Raw genomic sequence first — 23,816 nt, 5'->3', positions numbered from 1 at the left:
TTTTTGTGAGACTTTTGTTCCAGACGATGAGGTGGTCCGCGTTGTGAGTTATTCCACCGGCATTCCGCCCTTCCATAGGGTTACTGTAAAACTCAAGGTATCGTATCTCGGACCTTTCTCGCTTCGACAATTTAGCGGCTCTTTTGAGCATTTTTCGCTGATTCAAATGGTAAAGTGTTCTCTTTTGGAAAAGAGAAAAACTTTCTTTAAGCTTTCTACGATGTGCAGATCAAACCTATTCAGGAATTCCAATTTCGACGCTAATGTGAAATTATCTGAAATGTTTATCATCTTCTGTGTTGTTACGGCAAGAACTGAAAAAGTTTTATTTCCGGATTTACTGGGCATAATTCGCTGATACGAACGGTCAAATACTCACTCTTCAAAACAAAAATTTTTCCTTCAAGTTTGCTCGATGTGCCGATCACACCTTTTAACACATGTCTGCAAGTGAAAGCTTTGTTTTTTCAAACGCTATCCTAAAATAATTGAATGTGAGATGTTTATCTTTTTTAAAAGTAGTCCGAAACAAACAATACGTAGCATCGGGAAACCGTATGATCACCCACTACTTCCGAGTAACGTCCGCAGGAATCCGAAGAAATCGTCAGCAAGCGTTGAACGACGGAAGATGTCCCGAAACAAAGCCGAGAGCGGGGAATATTTAGTAAAACTCGGCAGACTTCGCTGTGAACTAAGAGGTCGTTCGTACTCTATTGCTGCACTCACTCAACACGACAACTTTATGGCTTCGCCTCCGTAGGAGGCAGCGGCCACAAAAACTGGCAAACATTACTTCCCCGCTGTTGTTCCAGGAATTTTTGAGCTGTCGTTATTCTCATGCCAGGTTTCAGTTCCTAATCATGAGCCGAGTGGCACAATAAAGCTGACTAACATATTAACATTTATACACCAGTGTTTTTACCATGTTTCTATGGGTAGTGAGTAAGTAAATATTGGTTACTTACGTAGCAGTTTCATTTTTTGTCCACGGTTCTGTCGATCAATATCTCCATCAACATCTCTATCAATATCTCCAAGCACCCTTTCCAGAATTTTGTCTTTTGTACACCCCAAATGCACTACTTCCACTATGCTACACACTATAAAGAAGGCATGGATTACAACAACAACGACATTGAGACGAGATTTTCCCTTGTAAAGACCATCTCTACATTGCAGTGTGAATTTTGTTTTGTTGAGAGCACTCCTGATTGAGCTTTGAATGCTGGTCTGAGAGGTGTTGGGAATGTTGCATTTGGACACTGAAGGTAGATAAATTGTCTGGCAACTGCAGAACAGCCAAAGCATGACAATTAGGAAAATTATTCGAAAGAATACATGGATACAGTAAATGCAAAGAAATTTCTGTTTCTCTTTTTCATTGTCCTCCTCAGTACTTTGATATTCTTTGATTTTTCGAAGGGTCACAGTACCATAAATTGCGAAGGCGAGCCAACATACACTCAAAACACCGATGGTTATGGAAAAAACAGTCAGTGGTATTAAGCCAAATTTGCTAACTGTGGAAATATAGTTGTCGTAGCAAATTTGATTGAAATAATCATTGAGTTTAGGATTGCAGCTGAAATTAAATCTATCATTAACATGATAGAATTGTAGAGAGGTGAAAATGCCGATAGAAGACAAGGCAAAAAGAATACACTGAAATCCTCCAACAGGGGTCTGTGTTTTAATAGCCACTTTGCACCACGCGCTACACTCCATCAATGCATATGGTAGCAGTACCTAAAAGGAGCATAAAAAATTATGATAAGTGACGCACAAAATAAGTTGTATTAATTTGCAAATTTAATGAAATTGGGAAGAAGCAAATTTTCGTGAGGCAAGCCTCTGATATTATTACTCGGGCTTCAGCAGGAAAGCCCGTGTCTGAAAATGCAAGCCGTTTTGGTCGCCAAAAGGGGAGTCATGGTCCCACGCGTTCCTTGCGTAAACCGCGGAAAATGGGTATAAGAGTGGGACAATTTGTATTATTGTGAGCTCGCTCTTCGTAAACAACGTAATTTACAGAATGCTGTGTTTTGTGAAGACCGCTTTGTAAAGATTCCTGTCTTATCAGCTCATCCCACATGCAAACACACACGCCGTTCGTGGTAGGCCCACGCAAAATGATGTCGAGTGTTTTCGGAATGGGCCGGTCCACGAACTTGATTGCTTGAAAGCTAGCCAAATGCGAAAAGTTCATACTAGTTCTCACGAGATAACAAATGAGCCATATGTGAGTTCAAACTACGAAAATACTGGCAAAACTGTGACGGCCGATTTAAAAACAAACTATGATGCTGAGACGAACACCTCACTTCCTGAAAAAATCAAGAACGTTCGTGAACACAACCTCGAAGGTGGCGCTGACAAGAGTGAATTGGATAAGGATAATGACAGAAGCAACTGAAATAGTACGGTTAGATATATAAGCTTAGCTCTTCCGTTAAATATCCTGTTTCTGTTACTGGTTTTTATTGGGTTCAATACTTGTAAAGTACAATTTGGTATCTCGTACATAATCACTATTTACGAAAGATCCCTGAGAGTTGCTCGAGGCGCAGCCTCGAGCAACTCTAGTTTCTTGAGTGCTCTCCAAACTTCCCAAGTGCTTCAAGTCTCGATGAACGCACAGCTGACACATAAACCAATTGTTTTATGATATTTTCAATGCTGAAGTTTATGTAGAAAGGGCAGAAATTCGCTCTCCTACGCTTCAATGCGTTGTTTATTTTGTTTCGGAAAAGTGTTTCGCTATGGTTCAATAATCTTGTCTCCGATTGGTCAAAAACTGACTGGCGAATTCATGCGTGGAAATGAAGTTGGAGTTGCGAAACAAGATGGAACCGTTGACTGTTTTGCTTTCCCTTTCTCTGAATTTTTTCTCGGGAGTTAAAAATCCATTCCTAAAGAAAAAGTAGGCAGATCGTCATCGGCTTGTTCGCTGGTTGCCATGTCTATTTTAACTTTTTTCGGAAGTTTTTTCCGTTTTTTAATGAAAAATGCTAAATTCACTCGCGAGAAAAAAACTCTTTCGCGAGTGAATTGTTTGCTGAGGTCACGAGCGTGCACAATTAATGGCAAATTGAAGCACGCTCGCGCAATTGAATTCGATTGCACAAATTTACAAGCATGTCATAATTGTACTCATGTTTGGTGTGAATGCCATGGCTATAAAGAAGCCCGAATGAAAGCTCCTCGAGCGTCCAGTTTTGCTATTGTTCCTGAATCGTCTCCCGGTTAGCTCAATGGATAGAGCACTGGACTGTTGTGCAGGAGGTCGAGGGTTCAAACCCGGCCGGACCAACACTCAAGGTTGTAAAATAATTAAAATTATGCTACCTTGCTATAACATCAAGAAATGGTTAGATATTCTAGTCTTCTCGGATAGGGACGAATAAATGAAGGTCCCATCTCCCACAGGGTTCTGGCTAAGAGAGGTTAATTTCCCACGCACGAGATTACTATATGTGATGAATGTCCTCCCCTGGGGTGGGATGGGTGGGATTTACTGGGTGGACTACTCGCATGGTTCGCATATGTTCCGTTCTAATCCTACCCTACTGCGGTAATGCAGTGAAAATGGTTAGAAAAAAATAAGTGAAAACGAAATTCACAGCGGACAATGCAACAAGAAGAACAGCTTAGGCATTTCGGGAAAAATAGAGTAAGATGACGAGGATTCAAATAGCAGACCGTCGATTTCATCAAATCTGGGTCAAAAAAGTTGTTCTGAGTTTAAAATCTCCAACCACCTCAGACAACAACATTGACATGCGAGGGGACGACAACCCACGAAAGGCTACTGTGCAGTTAATTTGATAGCAAAAAGGTCAAAAAGAAAACAATGTGGGCAGGATCGATGCTTAAAGGAACTAACTTCTAAAACACACCATCAAGCTGAGCTGACGATCAAATAATAAATCTTTTCATTTAGGTTTAAATTAAGTGTACAATGGCTAAAACTGAAAGTTAAGCATAACTGGTTGAACTGAGTGCGTCTTAACCTACGTGCACTTTGCCAGTAGCCACAGAATTAATACAGTGTATTTACAAAAGCTCGTCGTCAAAGAAACGGACGATCAAGAATGTGCGAACAAGCACCTTTCTGTACGGCTGAACAATATTTTATGAAGGATGTCAAGCTTTTTTTGTTTTTAAGCTTTACAATAGCGAATGGCTAACACAGTACATTATTTTTATTAACTCTCCTCCCAGGTATTCTGGGTTAATTTGCCTCAAATTTCGGGGGACTTTGGTCAAACTTCAATGCAGTTTACAATTTTGCTTTGTTTTTTTCATCAACGCTGCAAGAAAACCGAACTGCCTGAACATAACGATAGCTTCTTGATATCTCTTGTGGATATTAATTGGCTACTTTCATCGTACCATGGCTTCATTCTCAACTTTCATCGGCTCAGAACATCAGCTTACAATACATTTTAACGCGCCAAATTCTCTCTTTCAGCCCAGAAAATGCGCCACAATGCCTGACAAAATGAGGACAGTGCAGCCCACAGCGCGCGCAACGTGGCCTCATATCTCTAGAATGGTAGTAGCCCATAAAACCGAAAAATTTGGCGTAGTGTTCACCCACACGACCGTACGTACAAGGTGCTATTTTTTGCATGTGCAGCCAACTGCAATGTATGGTGCATGTGCAATTACGTGTATAACTTAGAAATACCATAAGCGTGCACTATACGAAACACATTGGGCTAAACATTGGCCAGTAGAAGTGAAGCTAGCGCAAGCCATGAGATTGCAACCCACGTCTTGAGCGAGAAATTGTGCTGACTAGGTCGTAGATAGTAATTCTCACTACTCTTCAATTTCATATCGACTTACAAAGGAAGAGAGCACGAAGTAACAGGCGCAGACTGAGTCGGGAGCAACACGAAAGTGAGCGGAAAAGGACAACAAAGGCGGAGAGAAGGCGAAGAGGAACGCAAAAGAAAAGGCTTATGTGAAAAAGCGAATAGGTAATGAAAGACAACTCGAGAAGGAAAGACAAAGAGCTCGGGAAAGCAGACTGGAGTCAACAACAAAGAGAAAGTGAACTACGTCTACAAAGGAGTGGAGAAAGGAGAGGAGAACAAGAGATAAGTTGAGCCTTCTCTGAGTTCTCTCCAACGCTGAGGATTACTAGAATTCAAAAACTTTTTATCAATCGTCGTTTCATTCGACTTTCAGTCTATAATCGACTGCTGTTTTGATAGATGCAAAACACTGAATGACGACGCAGTAAAATTATTTGGCATTCGTTCTTTAAAACTCTCGCGCCGGTTCATCGTTGAACATTTTAGAGTATTCGAAAGATCATTCTCGTTCTATTCTTTGCAATCTTTAATTTAGCCGTGGTGTCTTTGGAAAAGAAGTTAAAAAAGTTGTGTAGGGGATTTTATAATTTTTTTTTTTTTTTTTTGGTCAAATCTGAACAAGCATTTTTTTTCCAGGAAGTTTCCAAATGTAGTGAGAAAGTTCTATCATCTACTCTTACGTTAACGACCGCTGAGTTCAAAGTGAAGAAAAAATGGAAAACGAGATGCAAAGAAGAAGAGAGAGAAAACAAAAAGAAAGAGGTAAGAAAAATGCTCTTTGGATTTCTTTTGGCCTGACAAGCTGCAGAATTCTTAAAAGTATTTACTCTCTGTTGTCAAGAAGGACACTTCTCAATTATTTCTTTTTGAACGGTGCATTAGATAAAATTCTAGCTGAAAAAAGTTTAAGTTTAAGTTTAAACTTAATGCAAGGAGATGTAAGGGAGAAATTGTCTGAACACTAACGAGTGAAGTAGCGCTGTTCCCTTTCCGAGTTGAACAGTAGGGATGTGATTCAGGTAAGCAGAATTTTCTTAAGATGTTTACGACATTTGATTTTGATGAATCAGTATTTTCATGGACAAGATGTTTGAAAAATCTGTTCTATTTTTGGTGGTAGACAAGGATTTAAAGGCGTTGAATGACGTTATCAATCTTTCAGTTTTTTCTTGAAATTTTTTATTTTGCATTAAAGTGGCGATTTTCGTATTTATTTAGCTTATCGTATGTACAAACCAATTATGATAGGATAACTTAAAATTTTCCAAAAAATTAAAAGTCGATTTTTTCGGGCCCAAAAGTGCTTCTATTTTGTCTTAAAAGTGACGAAGACTGAAAACTCTCAGTTGACACCTACCAATCTCTTAATTTTATATTAGCGAGTCAGCGTTGAAATACTCTTGAAATAATGTCCGATTGCGATGTATACCTACCTACGGAAAACTCTACCGAGAGTTGCGATACATCGTACTCAACTGCGTGCATCAAACGACGATTTTGACGAAGACTTACAAAGACGGTTTCTCTTCTGCGGTGTTCAGGTCAAGATTAGAAAAAAAAACAAAAAAAAAAAAACTCCTGTTGCTGAATGTTTAACTCCTTGCGTCTGTGTTTTGTTTTGTGGCTGTGTTCGTTACAGAAAGTTTTGTTGACTATAGAGACACAGAAGGTGTCACCGCTGCCGGAGATTGGGAAGTGACCTGGGTAAAACCTGTCATACTGTCCATTGTAATGAATCCAGGTAAATTAATTACAGCACATTTTGAAATTGATTTTCTAAGAACAACCGCTTGACCGGGTACCTGAATTCCTTGAAGAAATTTCTCTTTTACTGATCATCATCCTAGGACTTTTGTCAGCAGTATCTAGAGTACCTGAACTTTAATTTATGTTTGTAAGCGATATATATGTATTTTTGACCAAGATGAGGCTTGTTCGGTTAAGATGGCTGGCTATCATCCTTTTTTAATTTTTGCGTTTTTATGGACCGAGACTAAGTCGAGGTCTATGAAAACGCGAAAAAAAATAAAAAAACCAGGTTAATATCCAGCCACCTTGACAGAACAAGCGTGGTCAAAGAAGGATGTCTTCTATGGCAAAAAGCTTTCGCTTTGAAAAGAATCGGGAATGACTTGTTAAGCCGATAAAGAAAGCCGACTACGTTTGTAGTACAATAAACCTACGAGGGTTGTTTATGTTTAATTTCCTTTGTTTTAACGGACTGTCCTCTACCGTTTTTTGCAACTTCGTCGCTGACACCGAGAGAAATTGCGAACTTTCAACTCCACTCTACGTACTTTTTCCCACCCGTTCGGGTTGCCAATCAGAACGCATGACTCGCTTGATATTGCCCACGGGCGCTGCCAGCTATATAATGAATTTAACTATCACCCTAGGCATTCGGTAGTTGGCCATCTTGACCATTTTTCTTGTGTTTAGACAGAAAGTTATCATAAAAGCAGAAAAGCAGATGATGGAAATGCGGATGGAGACGTCAAAAAAAGTATCAGTAATTGTAAATCCAGGTATGATTTTACGCTTTAAATTGTACATTAACATTCATCACATGTTCAGCAATCAAGCTATTTCCCTGTTCTGTACAAAGTTAATTCAGGGTTAATATGGTATTGGTAGAATGACTAAGACATCAGTTTTATCTCAACGCATGTGATTCTCATGATGAACAAACAAAATATATTCTAATTGTTCGTCGCAGTGAAAACTGATACATGACCACTCAACTCTTATCTAAACAAGTGTTCGTATACAAAGGGATTTTTAAAAACTATTAGCTATTGTCATAGGAGCACAACTTGAAGGGAAATATATTGTAATGGAAGATCTTTCCGTTTCAGCAGCAACTGCTGGTAAGATGAGATTTATAGGTCACGGTAGATTTATAGGTCTCCTAATGCGGCTTAGAAGTTAATTGAGCGTCCTCCTATTTAAACTCGTGATTTCATCTTGACCTGCCTGAAATTAATCTTAAGTGCCACACAAATTTAGAGCTGCTTTTTTTGTATTTTGAAAAGTGACGTTTAAAATGAATTGGCTTCAACGTGATCCACAAGGTTAAAATAGTAGACCTTTGTCACAGCTTTTTCTACTGAACCTATACAAAGACTTACTTAACTCTCTATCACAAGAGAACGAAGAGTATAACTTTAAACACGTGGCAAAATGAACCAGCGATCCAAGTGCAGAGATTAAACAAAAATTAGGGACATCATGGATCATGTTTGCAGGCTGGATGTCTACTTACGTATTATAGAATATTCTTCCATCAAGGAGTAGCGCTTAAGAAAGGGATGATGTCACAATTTCTAAATAACAGAATTTAAAGAAACAAACAATTAGTAACCTGAGAGATGATGACAGCAGTGCTCTAAATGGAATTCTAACTTTCTCGAATGTTTACAATGGAACAGATGATTAGCACTGATTACCATTAGGATGTGTTATAATTTGAATATATCACCAAAGTTGAAATAGTAAATTGGCCACCGTTGCGATTACAAAAGCTGACGTTTCGAGCGTTAGCCCTTCGACGGAACGAATAGAGGAATTGTGGGTTGTGTGTGCTTTTAAAGGCAGAAAAAGGAGCTATGTAATTGGCGGGAACATGGCAACGAGAAATGGATGTGTTATACCAATTGAGGTTAGCTCAATTGGTATAGCGCTGGACTGTTGTGCGGGAGGTTGAGAGTTCGACTCCGGCCAGACCAACACTCAGGGTCTTTAAATAACTGACAAGAAAGTGCTGTCTTTGTAATAATATCTGCAAATGGTTAGACTTTCTCGTCTTCTCGGATAGGGACGATAAATGGAGGTCCCGTCTCACAAGCCCTTATATGTGATAAAAATTGTGGGACGTTAAAGAACCCACACACTCTTCGAAAAGAGTAGGGCACGTAGTGCCCGGTGCTGTGGTCTATCTTTGTGCAGTGTCTAATCTAGGGTGAATTGGGGAGGGAAGGTGAGATCAATACATGGACTGAAGTGGCTGCATATTGCGCCTGATGAATTCTGACGTCCGATCTCACCTTAAACACGAAGGCGCGCTATATAAGGAAGTCTTCCCTGGGAAGACCTAGGCTCATTTGTCACTCACCGTTGACGTGTGCGGGTCAAATTTAAATGCTGGTAGACGAACAAAAGGAGCTAATGAGATATCTATTGTTTACTTCCACCAGCGTGGTGGCATGAGGTAACGTGCGAACCACCTACTTCGATCTCAAATTTACCGCCACAAATAAAGACAGTTTCCATTGGAGAAAGGAAAAAGAAAAATTCCATTGGAGAATGGAAAAAAAAAAGATTCTTGTATTGTGATGAAGACATAAAACAATTTTGAGGAATGCGCCCGCTGTTTACTGTTTTGGAGTAGCTATAGCTTCAGCTGACTTGACTCTAAGAGTTCTACATCACACGACGATTGATTGACAAATGGTCCAGTGGGACCTAAGGCTCCTTTTATAGCGCGCCTTCGTGTTTAACTGATTGTAAAGCACGACTGATTATCTGTATAGTTTGCGCTAGATAAATGTTGAATTATTATAAATTATTATTATGTGATTCACATGGTCATAGGCATTTTGCCGACTATTTTTGTAAATGTCCGATAGTTTACGTTGAAAAACTAACAAATGGCCGAAAATATTCGCATAAGTATGCAATAAAACGGCCCATCGATTTGTTATTCATTTCATTTAAAAAATCTTTTAAACATCCTGCAATTTTCCGAAAAATAAAACATTGAAAAAAACAATAGTATATGAGACTGATTTAGTTGCGCCACCATGAGCCACTCCGCTGTGTTTTGTAACAGCGATTTTGATTGGCCAAGTTTGGGTAAGTCCTTAGTTAGTGGTCAACCAGAGGCGCGCTTTCGACAGCAAACGTAAACGTCTCTCCGTGCATCGCAGATGATAACGTAACGATATCGATAAATTTGTAAGTTGGCGGCCATCTTGACTTGATCGATACCGACAAACGTGAATATGAAATCAAATTTTGTTTACTTTGGGATGTGTGATAACTGTGATTTTAAATGTGTGTTTTTGTATAAAAATTTTGCGTTATCGACTTTAAAATGTTTATATTTACATGTGTTATTGTATTATAATGAAACCACTCGCAACAATTCAGAAACAATCACGTACCGTACGTGTATTTTGCGATTTGACTCTTCAATAACAATTGTTTATCTGACCGCCCGGGATGATTTTCATAAGGATATTCGGTTTTATATCAGTATTTCATGATGACGACGCTATTTTTGACTAAAAATATCTAGACTTAAATTAAATGTAACACGTGGGCTTATTCAGTGGTGATGTTTACGACGACGTGTTTATGACAATGTGGTGTTGTGCTATGTAATATTGACATGCCTATGAAATTTTCTTGCAATGGTTTGTGGATAACGGGAGGTACATTATTCAACTGCAGTGTTGTATTTTCACTAAATTTCAATTGTCCGAAAAAATTTTTCTCAATTCAGACAATTAATAATAATAATAATAATAATAAAATAATAATAACAATATAGATCGATTTCTATAGCACATTTCCATGTAAATGCTCTAATGCGCTTTACAACACTGTGCGGGGGACTTTCCCAGACTGCCGGCGGCAGTTTACAATTAATAAAGGAGAAATTCTGCAGTCACAAATGTTGACATTTCCTAATATCAGTAAACTTTGGATCATCAGTTCAAAAGAAGTTACCACAATATTTCTCTTTCTGGTTAACGGTCGTTGAATAACAGTGAGAGTAAATAAAGAAATAACAGTTTGCATGTTACTGAATCAACTCTCTTGCATGAACAAGTCTGCCAACTGCATGCATGACTTAAAAGAAGAAAATTATTCCGCCTGATAACATTACGCTGCAAGGAGCTATTTCTCACGAAAGGACCTGTTTTTCAGATTAGATAGTTTCAGCGGTGCATCGTGTTTGGTATGCCAGAAAATCAGAAAATGCTGAAAAGAAATATTTCATGATCATCTGGGCAGAACTGTACAAAGTTAGGAACATTAACATCAAGGTGTTTGCATTTTAAAAACTCTAGGATAAATATATGGAGTATTTCATCTGCAACCCATTTCAAGATTTTAATTGCTTGTTGTCTTTTTAATTTCTTCATATTTCTGATGGAGTACTGGTACTTTTTTTTCCTTTAATTCTAGGGTAATTTGGCGCGACAGACTTTTCCCAGGTGGAAATCTTATTAAGATCTTGTAAGATCTTACAAGAATCTTGTAAGATTCTTATTAAGATTAAGATCTTAATAAGCTCTTGTTTAACTCTTAAGATCTTAAAAAATCTTGGTAAAAATCTTGTAAGATCTTAAGAGGATCTTACAAGATCTTATCCAAAGAAATCAATATTCAACATTCTAAGATCTTAAAAAATATCTTGTAAGATCTTAAGAGAATCTTACACGATCTTATGAGAAATAAAATCAGTATCCAACTTGCTAAGATCTTAAAAGATCTTAGTAAAAATCTTGTAAGATCTTAAAATAAATCTTACAAGATCTTGTCAGATTTAGTTAGTGTGTAGCATTTTAAGATCTTAAAAGATCTTGATAAAATCTTGTAAGATCTTAAAGAAATCTTACAAGATCTCGTCATCAAAAGTCAGTTTGCAGCATTCTATTGATAAAAAAAATTACAAGATCCCAGAAAATTATTAGTTAAGGTATCAACACTCTAACATCTATTAAAAACAATGTTAAGACAATCTTCCAAGATCTTGTAAAAAAAGTTAGCTTTTAATGATATTTCATGTAGGTAAACAGTAATACTAATGACAACAATCACTTTATTTGAGTCTCAAGGCTATTTATTTGAGCATGAGTGCTCTACTAATTTGGGAGACTATAAATCAACTTAAAGCAGAACAAATCAACTGAAATATTGTTTTTTTTTTTAATGTGAGGGGAAAACCAGAGTACGCGAAGAAATAAAACCTCCTGATTAAAATAGCTTTTTCATACAGATCTAGTGCATTTGAACTTCAATTTTAAAATCATCGACGCAAATCGACAACGATCGCTTCGAAAACGTACAGTTCAACAAATCACGGTATACGCCGCCATTTTGTTGGGCAGGCAAAACATTGGGAGGCGCGGCTACCAAGCCCCCTACATTAACTGTAAAATTTCGACCCGTGACTCGGGTGCAAGCTACATTTCCTTAATTTTCTTCCTGTCAGATGAATCTCTGGTCTTCAAATTTTCAGAAATTTTAGGTAAGTATATAGTCGAAGTATGTACGAAATTTCAGCCGCCTGAGATCGATCTTTCTTGCGAGTTTTTTACTTTTTATGGAGGTGACATATGCAAATCAACCACGTGAAAGAGTGTCAAACATCAAAGAGAAAATGTTCAAGCTTGTTTTCTACATTTTTGCTCGTCATATTCCATTTTTTGATTATGCAAGTGTTACTTATACTTTTTTTTAATCTCAGGCGCGTTTATGTCGACTGCCAAGCCAAAAACGGCTCGCTGTTGCGTTGGTGGTCGTAACGACGATAGATATCCGACAAAATGTTGTTCGATCCGTTTCTTTAAATTTACCACAGCCAAGAATAAACACCAGAAATGGAAAGATGCTATAGCCCCAGGATTAAGCGGTATGATTTTTCACCTGGAAATGGGACTTTTGTCTGTGCGAACCACTTTGTAGATGGACAGCCCACTAGAGAATATCCCAACCCCACGCTTTTTTTGTCTGTACTGAAAAACAAGTTCGACAAGACTCCTCAAAAAAGAAGATTATTGGATAAAGAGGCAAGCACATCCGCATCTAATGATTCTTTAGGGGACAATGTTGAAATGGATTTTGGCATTGAGCCTCTGCCACAGGTTCCCGAACATAAAGAGACTGAGTTAGAGGTTGTTGAACCAGAGGATGTACATAATGAGCCCTCGCCACAAGTTCCACTTTTTTACCAGTAGTTTGAAGACCTCTGACGTCAAGATAATCTTTTAATGTACCAACAGACAAGTCAAGGAAATCGTCATAAGTCTCCATTCTATTGTTTATTTGTTTTCTCTTTTATTCAAACTAGAATTCTGTTATTGATTTTTTTTAGCCCAGGCATGAAATTCAAGGTGCTAGTAATGTGAGTGATGTTGGTGAGACCTGGAGTTGGAAGCTCCCCCCACAGCATCCTTGGTAGGTGTCATGCACTGCAATGGTTGTTTTGATAATGGCATGAGGGCTCAATTTTAGCAATAGCCTGAGAGGCAGTCACTTGAGTTCAGCTTTACATCTACAATAATTAGAGACCTTAAGATCAACATCAACGAAAATATCACCTCAAAATATAACTGTGCACTATTTTAAGTCTTTCGTGGTTATTCCATCTTAATAAAGGCTGATAGTTTCGAAAGAAACTGTTTGGGGCTGCGTCGGTGGGAGTAACGAAATAATTTGGATATATCAACAAAGTTGAAATGGTAAATTGGCCACCGTAATGATTACAAAAGCTGACGTTTCGAGCGTTAGCCCTTCGTCGGAGCGAATAGAGGAATTGTGGGTTGTGTGTGCTTTTAAAGGCAGAAAATGGAGCTACGTTATTGGTGGGTGCATGGCAACGAGAAAAACATGAATAAATTAGTAGAATGAAAAGCGTTCATTGATCCCTGTGGGATTGAGACTGCCGGTTTGGAAGATGAGCTTTTGTTCAAGATTTTTACGGCTTTCCGTGCCACCTAAGTGCAAGGAAAGACCGCAGATTGCCATATGTTGCTTAGAATGATTAGGTAAATTAAAATGTCTAGCGACTGGTTTAGATATGTCCTTGTCATTCCTTTCCACGTCTCGAAGGTGTTCTCGGAATCGGTAATCTAGTCTTCTGCCTGTTTCGCCGATGTATATCTTTTTGCAATAAGTGCAAGTTATGCAATAGATTACATTAGCGGAGGTGCACGTGAAGTGATCGGTCACTTCACGTGCACCGATCACTTCACGTGCACCTCCGCTAATGTAATCTATTGCATAACTTGCACTTATTGCAAAAAGATATACATCGGCGAAACAGGCAGAAGACTAGGTGACCGATTCCGAGAACACCTTCGAGACGTGGAAAGGAATGACAAGGACATATCTAAACCAGTCGCTAGACATTTTAATTTACCTAATCATTCTAAGCAACTTATGGCAATCTGCGGTCTTTCCTTGCACTTAGGTGGCACGGAAAGCCGTAAAAATCTTGAACAAAAGCTCATCTTCCAAACCGGCAGTCTCAATCCCACAGGGATCAATGAACGCTTTTCATTCCACTAATTTATTCATGTTTTTCTCGTTGCCATGCACCCACCAATAACGTAGCTCCATTTTCTGCCTTTAAAAGCACACACAACCCACAATTCCTCTATTCGCTCCGACGAAGGGCTAACGCTCGAAACGTCAGCTTTTGTAATCATTACGGTGGCCAATTTACCATTTCAACTTTATTCCATCTTATTCATGTTGTCTAATGTGGACGAAGTATCTTAAAAATGAATTAGTGCCAGCAGTTTCACAGTAAGAATAGATAATAAAAGATAGGCATTTTTATGGGAGCGTTGCCCTTAAAACCTCAAATTTGGTGATTTCATGTCGTTTTTATGCACAGTACCAAAAATATAAGCTGCACATACAGCAAGGTTATTTTCAACTTTTAACCAATCATACTACTGTTTGGAGGCATTTTCTTCACCATCACCATTGTAGATCTTAAGGTCCCTATTGAAACTTCTTGGAAATGAGATAGTTACTAATGACACATATGGTTTTTTTTTCTTTTAGATGCACAATGAGGTTAAACTTCTTGCCATTCCCTCTTGTGGGGACCTGATGAAATATGCGTTTAAGGTGTATTCGCAACTTTTTACAACAGAAGAAATGGCTGCTGGAATTCTTGAGCCAGCAAGAGAAAAAGCAACGGGGAAGTGCTGGACCCCCACAGGACAAGTCTTTGAAGTAATTAATTTCTTTTTAGTTTCACAACATTGTGTAGTCACCTAAGAATATATATTCTCTTAGCTTGTGTTTAGGATCATTGAAGAGGAGTTCCCTTTACAGAATTTCACATTATTTAAAAAGATAATAATTATTATTAAAAACTGGATCATTGGATAATGCAATTCAAGACCTTTTATTGGCTTAGCCATTATGGTAGGTGAGCCAATATACCATAATCTAATATCTGTACATTGTAACATCCCGTTTCTTCTTACAAAATAAAGTCCAGAAGATTTGTCTAATATCTTGGGGGCATTTTTTTTTTTAATAAAACAATTATTCCACTCGTGCTTGTTGGATATGAGATGATTATAGCCAATGAGGCGTGTAACGCCGAGTTGGCTATCTATCATCTCATATCCAATGCGCGCTCGTGGAATAATTGTTAATAGTTAAAGACTAGTTAAATGTAGAATTGAAATGTGAATGTGTAATAGCTAACACAGAGAAGCCTAACTTAAAAGGAACATAGTTAATTTTAATACTTGTCTGTGACATTGATATCTTTTTCATCTCAGTTAATAGGTTCCAGTGTTACTGTTACCATTCAGGGTTCGCACACTTTTGACCTGTTAAAATTCCATGATTTTCTACAACTTTTTCCATGACCTTTTGAAAGATTCCGCGACTAGAATGCAGTGTGAAAGAATGTTTGCAAACATTCTCACAATGCGTGCTTCTGTTTATTTCTAATGAAATTAAATCTGATTTTTGGACTTGTCAGTTAACTTTTCGACTTTGGGTCTTATTGCCTTTCACTCATAGAGAGCATATTGATTTTCCATGACCCACACCTAAATTGCATGACTTTCCAGGCCTGGAAAATGAAATTTTGAAATTCCATGACCTGTACGAACCCTGCCATTATTATAAAGATCATATTACATTGAGCATCCTCTTGAACATTAACCTCCTAAATGTTCTCGAATTTTATAAATGAATGAAATTATTTTGCATCTTTATTCATGCAGGAGCCATAACAGAAAAGTTTGGAGATGATCCATTCTAGAAGAAGTGAGGCCAGATACGGCAGTCTTTAAACCAAAAGTGTTTAGATTCCAAAAGGAAACTTAAAAGTGATGAGAATGTCACTGAAACCTAAAAAGCCACAACAATAATAAGTATTATTCTTAGATTTTTAGGTGACTGTGAGTCCAACATTCACATCACTTTTGAGTTTCCAAACTTCTAATTCTAAAAATGTATTGTTAAAGGGAAACTCCACCTTGACTCAAATGAACAATTTAAAATTGTACAAAATAATATTTGCAATCAATTTTCATTAAACTAGTTGTTGTTTCAGAAAAAAAAATTTAGAACAACTTATTTTCACTTTCAAATTTCCCAGGTGCCACTATCTTGAATGATTGTGACGTGCCATGGTTCCAGTTATTGTTTTCACAAAAAGGGCTTTTGTTTGAAACAAGAGAGCAACTGTTGCCCATCACAGTTATTCAAGATGGCGACATGCATGAAATTTAAAAACCAAAACAAGCGTTTTTGAAATTCGTTTATTTTGGGTCCCAATTCTTTCATTACAAACAGTTGAATTGAACAGTTCTGATTGCGAACAGTATGCTCTGTAGTTTAAAGTTATTGTCCTGTTTTAGTGGAGGTTCCCTTTAGGTAAAGAGTGGTACATTAAATTTTTTGGAGCCTAACAATAATTTGTTGCAGCTTTTTTCAATTATGCATTTGAATTAGTCTCTTTCAAATAATATTTAATCTTACCTACATACTTTTTAGTAAAATAAGTGGTGATTTTTTTTCTATTAATGAAAATTTGGAATACCATTATTATGTTGCAAAGAGGTGCATCACCCTTTAATTTTACTTGGGAACAATTTAGTAGTGTCCCTGTTTTCTGAGTTTCAAACTTGTATAAATAGTTCATTGCTTTGTAATAAAAATAGGATTTCTCTTTTAATAAAATATTGTTCTAAAGTTTTTTTCTGCTCTTTCTATTTTGATAACATTGTTTTTTAGCAGAAACGAGAAATATTTTGATGAGATCTGAGTAAGATCTTGGTAAGATCTCATATTATCAAGATCTTGTGAGAATCTTGATAAGGTCTTGTAAGATCTTACAAGAATCTTCGTAAGATCCTCTAAGATCTTACAAGAATCTTAGTAAGATCTGGTAAGATCTTGGTAAGATCTTTGTAAGATCTTGGTAAGATCTTTGTAAGATCTTGGTAAGATCTTTGTAAGATCTTGGTAAGATCTTGGTAAGATCTTGGTAAGATCTTGGTAAGATCTTGGTAAGATCTTGGTAAGATCTTGGTAAGATCTTGGTAAGATCTTGGTAAGATCTGGTAAGATCTTGGTAAGATCTGGTAAGATCTTGGTAAGATCTTAGAACATTTTCCTAAGATCTTGTAAGATCTTGTAAGAATCTTGTAAGAATCTTGTAAGAATCTTGTAAGAATCTTGTAAGATCTTGTAAGATCTTGTAAGAATCTTAATTAAGAAGTAAGATAAGATCTTAGTAAGAATCTTATTAAGAATCTTACTAAGATCTTAATAAGATTTCCACCTGGGTTAATAGTCTGGCCAAACCACTCTTTATAAAATGTTTCGGTTGAGCGCTGACAAAAGCGTGGACTGATGTTTACTCAAAAGCAAACCATCAAAAGTAAATAACAAACATCGTGAAGCTGACGATAAACCAGGAGTTATGGAAGAAAATTTTTGCCTCTAACCAAATCTCGGTTTCGATATGTAGAGATTGCATCAAGATTGAAAAATGGAAAATTTTAATCACAGTTTCATTTGCACAACCTCCTTAAAACTAATTACGGTTTCCTGTTCTAGCGTTATGTTGTCGCTAGTATAGATGCAGGTGCTAAAAAACTTTGGTCTCCGCTGTCTGAGCAGGACAGACGGCCCCATTTTAAAGAATAAAACAAGAATAAAAGAGAAAATTTCTGATTTTATCAACTATCAGCTGTGAAAGTCAGCTAAATAAAGATAAAGGTTCTGACAGACTTACAAACATTTCAAAACTTGTCATGATGCGAAATGCCGGATTCAAAACAATACAGGAGCATCAAAAAGACTCAGCCGATAAGGTTCCTTTGGAATAAAATGATTGTTTTCCAATTTATATGTTTCAAATAATCGTTTAGTCTTGTTGGAGAGGAAGTTGAGTGTTTACTGATGCAATAATCCCATGTCAAACAACTCTGCGCAGAAGTTGAAACTGAAAATTCTAATTTAATTGTTTCTACGATCAAAGTTTGAATCAATTCTTGCTCCATGTATTTTTGTTTCAAGTGAGCTTTGAAAGTTCTTTTTGAACCACTTAATCAATTTGAAAGTGATGACAAACTTAGAGGGAAACCATGTTTCCTGTTTGCTCATCAGTTGACAATATATCTTTTTGTTTATGAACGAACAAATTCTCAAAGCAAGCAAGCTCATTTGCCCCAATCGATTCAGAGAGAAAAGAATTACTTATGCCCTTTCTATGTTCTCTATGCTGGTCCTATAGGGTAGTTTCAAGCTCTAAATATCACTAGTTGCAATTGGTAATCACATTGTAAATAAGTTTAAATGTTCTGTTTATCATAAACGTATGAAGTGCCAGTTCAAGCTGGACAACTATGACAGAAGTAAGAAAAATTGTGATACAAGTTGTATAAGGTGTCAATTATAAATCGAGAACTAAAACAAGTTTTTTTTTACCTTTCGTTCACCAAAGGTAAGATGTACCAAAGTATCTTCTCAACGTGGGAACAATCCCAGACCACGCAACTACATACCATGAATCTGGTTCTCATCACACCCGCAAGTCAAGCATGCATGTATGGCATCAGAAGCAATTTTCATGATAAAAGATGTACAACAACTCGAAAGAACATTTGGGAACACTCATGACTGATGTTTTTCCGCAAACTTTTTCAAGATTTAATGTCTCCTTGCAAATAATTCTTAACCCATTAACGTCCAGTGCGCCCGTATGCGCCCATGGGGACCCACACCCTTTCTACGCCCTGTGATGTCATCAATTTTAACCCTGGAGCACAAATTCAAGCATCTACTTGAACGGGTTGAAAATATCTTGCAGACGATACCAGAATGAGCGCAATTGAGTGCAGGAGATTGGAGAAATAGCCAAAAAACCGTGTCACTTTGACCGGAAAATCTGCACGAAGATCGTGTTTCCCTACCCACCTACCTTTCCGAGCATGTGCTTTAAAAATAATGAGTAGTTTCTGAAAAATCTCTACACCAAAATGAAGCCTACTCAATTTCCAGTAAGTGAGGAGAAACTTTAGGCAAGGAGAGGGGAAAAAAAGGGTAGGAGAAAGAGAGAAAAGTAGAAGTCGTAAGTGGGGCATGACTTTTCAACCCAAAAACTATGTCGAAATTTTGCTCTCTGCGCGTGCCCGAGATTTTCAGGCCGCCATTTTGCATTTGGATCGAAAGGCCGTCGAGTGCACGAGCTGTCAAGTGGTTTTTGGTAGGTTAGAGCTTTTAAAACCCCAACAGTGAGCCGAAATCTGCTGGACTAGCTTCAAAACACAGTTTTCCACAAAAGCTGCGGCCATTAATGGGTTAAAGGTATAAACCACCTTGGACGCAGGTGACATCAAAGACAACACTAATGATCAAATGCCCGGATCAGATCTCCATACCTCCATTCATCTGTTTTATTTTAAAAGTTTCTTCTTGACACTTGAATGTAATTCTGTTCCACGTGATACTTAATGAAGGGAGAAGGGCTGAAGACCGAGAGTGAATAATATGATGGTTTTAGTCCAAAGTCCGAATGTTAATATTTTCCTAAAATTTTTAAATCTGGACAATCAGTCAGACAGAAGTTATCAGGATCTTTTTCTTTCAAAGCAACAGTCGGTGCATAACAGTGAGGAAAAATAAAGCAATAACACATTTGCGTCTGACCGAGCAAACTTTTTTGTATGAACACTCCAGGTCTTTTGCCAATTTATGACTTAACCCGTAAACTGATTTCATGGAGAGAGTAGCCATTTCTTAGCAAGGGATCCTGTTTTCAAACAAAATATCATTTTTGACATCAAATTGTGTTTGGTATTGTAGAAGACAACATTACAGTGTTTGCACATTAAAAACCCTAAGATGAATCCTTCAAGTATTTCATCCACAACCCATGTCAACATTTCAGTTGATTATTTTCTCTCTTCTACTTTTCCATCTTTCTGATAAAACAACTTTTCTAGTGTATCCTTCACATTTATGATAAAATGGCGCGGGATTATTTTAAAACTGTCACAATGCTTGTCGGAAATGATTCGGCTGATTGCCGACAAGATGCGTGTAGTTTGCTATGTACCCTGAAGCAAAACTTAAAGGTTACCAACGAATGCTTCGAAATCTAACGATAAATCAAGAGTTAGAGAAGAACATTTTTGCTTGAAAAGCAACTCCTAATGGCGAAATAAAAAGATTTCCTAAAAGATAGAGAAATAAGTTTTATTTTTAGTTTCGATTGCCTAACCTCCTTAAAACTAATTACCGTTTCTGGAGGTAGTATGATGCTGTCGCTAATATTGATCAGGGTACAGCTGTTAAGAAAATTTGCTGGCCACTTTCAGAGTGAAACATACCGTCCTATCTTGAAGCATACAGTCAATAGGTCAGCTTAAACTTTCTTACTTTATTTATTCATCAGTCGAGATAATCAATAAGCAAAAAGCCATTCACGGCTGACTGACTTGAAGTATTTCCAAAACTTTACTTGTTGCGAAATGATTTGAAGTCATCAATAAGCATCAAAATCACTCAACTGATGGCATTCTTTCATACTTTCATGATGCATGCCGAGAAATCGAACACAAAATGGCGGAGGAGCATTCTCAGTGTGAAAGATTTGCGGACTTTAAATATGGTTGCCGTACAAAGCTTTGAGTGAGAAATAAATAAAATGTGGCTATATGTTTGAGGATAAAGTGGATAGTCAAAATGCCCACGTCTAAATCATTGAAAAACAACATAAACAACACTCACAAGAATTCCTACGATCCCCCGATGTAGCTATGTTCGGCCCTGGACGGTCATTTGTTTTACTTCTTATGGCCTCTCTGATCTCTTAAATCCGCCCGTGTTTACCATTTTCCATGTCTCACCACGCCAATGTAAGGTAGTGTTTCCAAATTGCCCACGTCAGAACGTCTTCAAGGGTGATCGATCGTCCATTTGAGACATATTTCAAGGCACAGAGAGCCGTTAATGTTCGGCCGAAATAGCTGACAAAATCCCGTATTTCATGTTTTTCCAGGTATTGACCTCTTTGGGGAAACGAGCGCTTGTGTAAGCAAAAAAATAAGTCGAATTTGGTGAAGTCTTGAAATTCACGAGAAAAATAGTCGCCATCTTTGAAGGGCTATGTAACCTAGTTTTTTAAGCGGATTTCCGCTGTACTGAAGTTGTTCATCGCGTGGGGTGCGCTAATTTTGATTCCAATCGATTTTCCGATCTTATAAATTATGCATATATGCATAATTATAATTAATTACATTTCCTATTGCTCAACATCTTTAAAGTCCTTTGACTTCCAAAACATAGTTTTTTCTTAATCCTTTATTTAATTTCAATTGAAAAATGTCTCATAGACCCCCATTAGAAGCATTTTTGAAGTGGGAATTGAGAATTGAAAGTCCCTCATTAACATATGCAGCGCCCACGGCATCAACCGCTGACTGTCGTCAATTTCTCGGCATCTGAAGAAAATAACTTTGTCTCCTCTGTACATGTTTCGAATAAACTAGTTCTCTTGCTGGAGAAAAAGTTTTAAATTAACTTTTACTGACGTAATAATCTCAAAACAAACAACTTTGCGGAAAGTTAAATACGGAAATTTAATCCAGCTGTGTTGAAGATCAAAACTCGAATGCTTCTCAAATTCCTTTCCCACATTTGTTCTGAAAGAGCTTTGAAAATTCTTTTTGAACAAATCAATAAATTGTAAAGTGTTGACAGACTCAAGGCCGAAACAATGGCTTCCTTTGAACAATTGAGGTCGAAGGCCGACTATCGCACGTGCGGCCGAGGGAAACATTTTTGCGCGAAACTTGTTGAGATGGAGTGGTAAAAAATTCAACTATGTTGGTTTTTCGAAAGTTTAAGCTTCCTCAGCTAATACGAAGAGGGTCACCTGGCAGCGAAATTGCAGAAGAGATTCCACGCTTCAAATGTAGTGAATTACCAGTAAAACAGAGAATAGGAAAAGGTTCCTTTGGAGATGTTTACATCTCAACAGGTGGCGCTAGGCCGAAAAAGAGAAAACGCGCCCGAATAAAGCCTGCTTAACCTTATTGAGGCCCTAAAATATTCCGATCGCTCCATCGACAGGGAGGTCTGTTCCAAACTTGGACTCAATGCATAGAAAAACAAATCCAAGAGCCGAAAGCAGTGGTGGCTGAAGAAAGACTAAGAAAAACCACTCGTGAACTGTCTTAACATATCAAAAGCTCAAATAACAATTACTAATGCTCGGGGTACTTCTACAATAGTACTTTCAAAGCATTGTCTGCTTTTAATAAAGGGTCTTCGTTTTCGTACTATGAAAACAAAGACCGGGGGTCTTCGTTTTCGTACTACGAAAACAAAGACCGGGGGTCTTCGTTTTCGTACTACGAAAACGAAGACCCTGCATTAGCCAAAAGAATTGCTTATTTTTTCACGAGAATTTTCCAGCAGAGAAAGCTTAACGACCGTCAGAATCTATTTTAGCTACGAAATACAGTAGAAATCGATTATTTATGGACAGAACCCAAGATTCATTTTTCCTGTACAGAACGCTTTCTCTGTTATTCTCTCACACAATGCCAACTATAAATCAAAGGCGGCTGACGATGGAATTTTGCCTGCTGTTTCAGAATAATAATATGTGTAGTAAGTTTACCCGAGGAAACCCTCGAGAATATCAACACCAAATTGGCTCGCATAGCGAAACAGAACAGACAAGCCGAGCCGTATAATAATACAGGCAGTATAATAATGGGAAGAAACGCTTGAAGTGTAATGTATTATATTACTAAGCGTTGTTACTGTTTAATGTGCGTTTAACTTGTAATTTCTACAGTTTTCTGTTTACAGGGTCTTCGTTTTCGTACTACGAAAACTACGAAAACGAAAACGTACTACGAAAACGAAGACCGGGTCTTAGGTCTTAGGTCTTCGGTTTCGAGGGTCTTCGTTTTCGTAACACCCTCTGTTCTCCGTCCGGTCAAATTAGAGAGATTACTTTCTCCCTTTTTAAGCGCTCTATGATGGTTGTACAAGGCTGTTTCAATCTCAAAATATCACTTGTTGATGAACGTATAATAAATAAGCTTAAAATATACTGTATGGTCACAAGTCTGTTGAACTCCGTCTAAAGTTGGACAATGACGGAACTAAGTAAAATAGCGATAAAATGTTTTATTTAAGGCTCGAATAGTACAAAAAGTTTCCTTACCTTTCATTTACTAAAGCCACTGTGTACCAAAGTATCATAGCATCGTGGAAATGCTTCCAGACCGCGTACCAAACAACATATACCGACGATCAATCTGTTCATGTCGCACCCACAAGTCATGCGCGCATGTCATCGTAATCAATCCATGAATAAAAGATTTACAGCATTTTAAATAATTTTCGGGAACAGTCACAATTAACTGCTGCTTTTCCGCGAACTCTTTATTTTGCAAGTCTTCGCAAGGGTGTAAACTGCTGTGAATGCAGAGTAAAGAAAACATTAAAGACAACGTGAATGATATCTAATGATGAAATACCCGAGTCAAATCTCTAAACCTTCTTCTCTCTCTCTTCCTTTCATCCTTTATTCAGTGGGTTCTTCCAGAAAAGCCCTTTTTGACACTTAACTTAAACTCTGGATGCAATCGATGGCAAACTTTTTCTCCAGCCTACTCACTGCACATTTGTTAGGTTACAGATAAAAACGAAGAAACTTATCTTTTGGTGACAAGGGAACTGAAGGTGAAG

General features: G+C 37.6%; 1 non-coding gene across 1 annotated transcript in view; it reads right to left on the bottom strand.

Annotated features, from left to right (window-relative positions):
* LOC111344554 (uncharacterized) overlaps positions 1–21,234 on the bottom strand; it is a 43,582-nt gene extending 22,348 nt beyond the window's left edge. The window contains exons 1-3 of the transcript XR_015989179.1: positions 20,838–21,234; positions 8,089–8,149; positions 969–1,749 (exon numbers count right to left, since the gene is read on the bottom strand). This is a non-coding gene — a transcript (uncharacterized LOC111344554). The remainder of the gene's footprint in view (positions 1–968; positions 1,750–8,088; positions 8,150–20,837) is intronic.
* Positions 21,235–23,816: the final 2,582 nt, after the last annotated feature.

This window comes from Stylophora pistillata, chromosome 7 (genome assembly GCF_964205215.1).
Source record: "Stylophora pistillata chromosome 7, jaStyPist1.2, whole genome shotgun sequence".
Classification (NCBI taxonomy): Eukaryota; Metazoa; Cnidaria; class Anthozoa; order Scleractinia; family Pocilloporidae; genus Stylophora; species Stylophora pistillata.
The sequence above is the reverse complement of the archived record's forward strand: the minus strand, read 5'-3'. Positions and strand labels throughout refer to the sequence as shown.